At 42.5% G+C, this 5,670-nt stretch overlaps 1 non-coding gene across 1 annotated transcript; it reads left to right on the top strand.

The window, feature by feature from the left end:
• The first annotated feature begins 5,073 nt into the window (after window positions 1-5,073).
• On the top strand, window positions 5,074-5,180 carry LOC141669509 (small nucleolar RNA R71). The gene has a single exon (XR_012553788.1). It is a non-coding gene; the product is annotated as a small nucleolar RNA R71 (small nucleolar RNA).
• Window positions 5,181-5,670: the final 490 nt, after the last annotated feature.

Raw genomic sequence — 5,670 nt, 5'->3', positions numbered from 1 at the left:
GAACAACAGTAAACCCATTCCTGTCCGTCTTCGCATTCGCATAAAACTCACGTACCACACTCATCGGAACCGCCTTCGATGACTCACAAAAAGAAATCCACCCCTTTTCAGCAATCATCGGTAACAACTCACCATTCCTCCCTGATGGTAAAAATCCCCTCTCCTTCAAAATCGGCTTAGCAAGAAGCCTAGTATACTCCTCCTCAGCAGCCCTATCCAACAAACGAGGTCTCGCAGCAGTTCCCCTCGAAGAGTCAGCAGTAGGAACGGTGCTACTGCTATCAATAGTTCGGGATCTCTTAGGTGCCATTGAAACTGAGAAAAAGTGTTTAAGAGTTGTGTTTTGAATATGGGAGAGAGTTTTAAGGTTGAAAGTATATGGGAGTGTATATGGAGGAGTTGTGTGTATATATAGGGTAGGAATTAGGGTTAAAATTTGAATAGGAGTGGGGTTTGAGGGAGATAAAATATGGGTAGTGGAAAAGAAATCGTGGGTTGTGGGTTTATATTTTGATTTTGTGTTTTTCTGATTTTTTTGGATTTTTTGTAAAGGAAAAATTTTTCCAGCAGCTGGGTCCTGAGCGGCCGCTCAGCAAAGCTACGCGGGCGCCCAGCATCCTGAGCGGCCGCCCAGATGGTTTCTGGAAAAAAAATTCCTTGCCCAAATTTTTCTGATTTTTTTGTGGTTTTGGATAGGTTACTAACTTCTAAGGGTTCCTATAGTCACAATTCTTGGGTTGCCTCCCAAGAAGCGCTTATTTTACGTCATTAGCTTGACGCAGAGTACTTCGATCAAGTTGACAATAAAACAGCACTAACCACTTCCTGGTTTGCCGCGTTCCCATAGTAATGATTCAATCTCTGACCATTGACCTTGAAAGCTTGGCCCGGATCATTCTCAAAAATCTCCACCGCTCCATGTGGAAACACAGTTTTGATAATAAAAGGTCCAGACCACCTTGATTTCAACTTTTCAGGAAAAAGTCGGAGACGAGAGTTAAATAAAAGAACTTGTTGCCCCGGCACGAATGACTTAGGAGATAGCTTCCTGTCGTGCCACCTTTTCACTTTTTCCTTGTACATTTTGTTGTTCTCGTACGCTTGAAGTCGAAATTCATCAAGTTCATTTAACTGAAGCATTCGCTTCTTCCCAGCTGCATCTAGATCAAGGTTTAACTTTTTCAACGCCCAATAAGCCTTATGCTCAAGCTCCGCAGGTAAATGACATCCCTTCCCATAGACAAGTTGAAACGGGGACATCCCAAGTGGAGTCTTGTATACTGTTCTGTAAGCCCAAACAGCTTCATCGAGCTTTAAAGACCAATCCTTCCTTGATGGATAAACAACTTTCTCTAGAATGCGCTTGATCTCTCTATTAGACACTTCAGCTTGACCATTCATTTGCGGATGATAAGCATTAGCAACACGATGATTCACATTGTAGCGCTGCATCATAGAAGTGAACTTACGGTTGTAGAAATGCGACCCTTCATCACTTATGATTACTCGTCGCGTTCCAAACCTTGTGAAACTCTGCTTACGAAGAAAATTCAACACTACCTTTGTATCATTCGTCGGTAGAGCCTTGACTTCTACCCATTTTGAGACATAATCGATTGCCAGCAAGATGCACTGATTATTGCAGGATGAGACAAATGGTCCCATGAAATCGATTCCCCACACGAGTAAAACCTGCTTGCAGAATACGAGTTGTTGTCTTTTCACCACCATAATGTCCACCATAAACTGTGCAATGGCAGTCTCGTAATATCCCCTCCGTCTCACAGAATGGGATACATCTCCTGATGATCTGGTCAGCTCCTTGTCTAAACAAATATGGTTCATCCCACATGTACCACTTCACCTCATGCAGAAACTTCTTCTTTTGAGTTGCATTCATATTAGGAGGTATTATATTGCTGACAAGATAGTTCACAATATCTGTGAACCATGGCTCTTCCTCCTGAACTGCGAAAAACTGCTCATCAGGAAAAGATTCGTTGATAAATGTCGTATCATGTGAAGTAGAATCAGGATTCTCAAATCTAGAGAGATGGTCAGCTACTTGATTCTCAGTACCTTTTCGGTCCTTGATCTCTAACTCAAATTCCTGTAGCAAGAGCAGCCAACGAATAAGTCTAGGCTTCGAATCCTTCTTTGAGACTAGATAGCGAATGGCAGCATGATCAGTGAATACTATCACCTTTGTCCCAAGTAGATAAGATTGAAATTTGAAACCAAAGATTATAGCCAAGAGCTCCTTCTCAGTAGTGGTGTAGTTCATCTGAGCTCCATTAAGTGTGTTATTAGCATAGTAGACCACATGAAAAAGATTATTCTTGTGCTGCCCAAGAACTACTCCCACCGCATAATTACTCGCATCACACATCATCCCAAAAGGTTCTGTCCAATCAGGTGTCATAATAACGGGTGCTGTTATCAAACTCTTCTTGAGAGTCTCGAATGCCGCCAAGCAATCATCATCAAATTTGAAAGACACATCTTTCTCGAGCAAGTTGCACAATGGCTTAGATATCTTCGAGAAGTCCTTGATGAAACGCCGATAAAAACCCGCATGACCAAGAAAACTACGGATTCCTTTCACTGAAATAGGTGGTGGAAGATTTTCAATGACTCCCACCTTAGCTTTATCCACCTCAAGGCCTTTGCTAGAGACCTTATGCCCAAGAATGATGCCTTGGTTGCACCATGACCGGCCAACCTGTCAAGCATCTGATCAATAAATGGAAGAGGGAAGTGATCCTTTCTCGTGGCTTTGTTCAACTTTCTGTAATCCATGCATACCCTCCATCCGGTGACTGTTCGAGTGGGGATGAGCTCGTTCTTCTCATTTGCTACCACAGTTATACCTCTTTTCTTAGGTACACATTGCACGGGGCTCACCCAAGAACTGTCAGAAATAGGATATATAATTCCTACATCCAGCTACTTCTGAATTTCTTTCTTCACCACTTCTTTCATGATAGGATTAAGTCGTCGATATTGCTCAACAGTCGGCTTACTACCCTCCTCTAGCAGAATTTTATGCACGCAGTACGAAGGGCTGATCCTTTGATATCTACTATAGTTTATCCGATAGCCGATTTGAATTTTCTCAAGATCCTCAAGAGCTTGTCCTCCTCACTACCTGAAAGGTCGGATGCAATAATAACAGGTAAAGTAGATGCATCACCTAAAAAAGCATACCTCAAGTGTTCAGGCAATTGTTTAAGCTCCAAATTAGGTGCTTCCTCAATAGATGGTTTAAGTTTTCCTTCAGCATTCTTGAGATCAGAAGTACCAAGAGATTCAAATGGCATGTCTAGCTTTCTCCTCCAAGGAGAAGCATTTAGATATTGTAGTTGCTCATTTCCATCCGCATCATCATTGTCAAACTCCCCCACTAAGGCTTTCTCTAAGGCATCAGATATTAACATATGATCAAGTTCTAAAGTTACCGCAGAATCAATCAAATCCACCCTTAAGCACTCCTCGTCTTCTGTAGGGAATTTCATCACCTTGAATACATTGAATGTCACATCCTGATCCTGCACCCTCATAGTAAGTTCACCTTTCTGCACATCTATCAAGGTACGGCCTATAGCCAAGAAAGGTCTTCCCAAGATTATGGGAATCTTCTTATCTTCCTCGAAATCCAAAATGACAAAGGATGCAGGGAAGAAGAGCTTATCCACATTTACTAACACATCCTCCATTATGCCTCGTGGATATGTAATAGAATGATCAGCCAATTGTAGAGAAATGTAGGTGGGTTTTGGATCAGGCAAATTCAACTTTTTGAAGATAGATAATGGCATCAGATTGATGCTTGCTCCCAAATCGCACAAGCATTTGTCAAAAGACAACTTTCTAATGGTGCAAGGAATGGTGAAGCTACTTGGATCTTTAAGCTTTGGAGGTAGTTTTTGTTGTAGCACAGCACTACACTCTTCCGTTAGAGCAATGGTCTTAAGGTCATCCAGTTTCACCTTCCTTGAAAGAATACTCTTCATGAATTTTGCATAACTAGGCATTTCCTCCAGAGCCTCAGCGAAAGGTATGTTAATGTGAAGTTTCTTGAACACCTCCAGAAACTTGCCGAACTGCTTATCCAGCTTTTGTTTTTGCAATCTCTTAGGGAAAGGTGGTGGAGGATAGAGCTGTTTCTCCCCTGTATTACCCTCAGGTAGAGTGTGTTCAACAGTAGTATTCCTTGGTTCCGCCACTTTCTCCTTTTGCTGCTCTTCTTCATCAATAACTTCAGCTTCTCCGTCTTTTGCTTTTTCAGCATTAGCAACTTTTCCAGACCTTAAGGTAATAGCTTTGACTTGCTCTTTAGCTTTCTTCCTGCCTGGCACTTCAGTATCGCTGAGAAGTGTGCCAGGTTGACGATTGAGCACTGCATTGGCTATTTGACCAATTTGATTTTCCAAGGTCTTGATAGAAACAGCCTGACTTTTGCACAACAGGTTGAGCTCCTCGAAATCAGCACTAGAAGGTGGAGTAGCACCTCCTTGTTGAGGATATGATTGCCTTTGAGCATAATGTTGTGGTTGCTGGAATCCAGGTGGATTAAACTGTTTACTTACGCCTTACTGATATGGTTGCTGAATAGCATTCTGATTATCGCTCTAGCTGAAATTGGGATGATTTTTGTTGTTTGAATGATAAGTAGCTGGCACAGGCTGCTGCGGTCGCTGATAATTGTTCACATACTGAATGGATTCATTAACAAGAGAACACTGATCTGTAACATGAGAACCTGCACAAAGCTCACAGACCATAGCTATCTGATTGACTCTTTAGGTGGCTAAAGAATCGACCTTTAAAGACAGCGCTTGGAGCTACGCTACAATAGCTGTGGCTGCATCAACTTCCAGAATACATGCTACCTTCCCAGGCATCATCCTTTAAGTTAGGTTTTGATGCTCATTTGCAGCCATAGTTTCAATAAGATTATAAGCTTCAGTATAGCTTTTGGCCCACAAGGCTCCTCCAGCTGCTGCATCGAGCATGGGTCGAGATTGGGCCCCCAAACCATTATAGAAACCAGTGATCACCATCCAGTCAGGCATACCATGATGTGGACACTTTCTCAACATCTCCTTGTAGCGCTCCCAAGCTTCACACATAGATTCTGTTGGTTGCTGCGCAAACTGAGTAAGAGCACTCCTCATAGCTGCAGTCTTCGCAATCGGATAGAACTTCACTAGAAAGTTTTGCGCAAGATCTTTCCAAGTAGTGATGGACCCAGCTGGTTCAGAATGTAACCAGTCCTTAGCTTTATCCCTCAGAGAGAATGGGAAAGCCTCAGCTTGGTAGCCTCATCAGTCACACCATTATATTTGAAAGTACTACAGATCTCGACAAAATTCCTAATGTGCATGTTGGGGTCTTCAGTCGCAGCACCTCCGAAAGAAACATAATTCTGCACCATCTGAATAGTGCCCGGCTTGATTTCAAAGGTGTTAGCCTGAATAGCCGGATGAAGGATACTTGACTGAATGTCATCAATTTTAGGCCGAGAAAAGTTCATAAGAGCTGGATCTGCCGGAACTATACGATCACCTTCTGCTCACTCTCTTTATCCAAATCTTTAAAATCTATCTTCTCTGGAGTATCAAGAATTGAGTCTGTCTCCTCAGCCGTATCTAAAGTCCTCTTACGAGT

The sequence above is a fragment of the Apium graveolens genome, chromosome 6 (genome assembly GCF_009905375.1).
Source record: "Apium graveolens cultivar Ventura chromosome 6, ASM990537v1, whole genome shotgun sequence".
In the NCBI taxonomy this organism is placed as follows: Eukaryota; Viridiplantae; Streptophyta; class Magnoliopsida; order Apiales; family Apiaceae; genus Apium; species Apium graveolens.
This window is presented reverse-complemented; position numbering and strand designations above follow the sequence as displayed.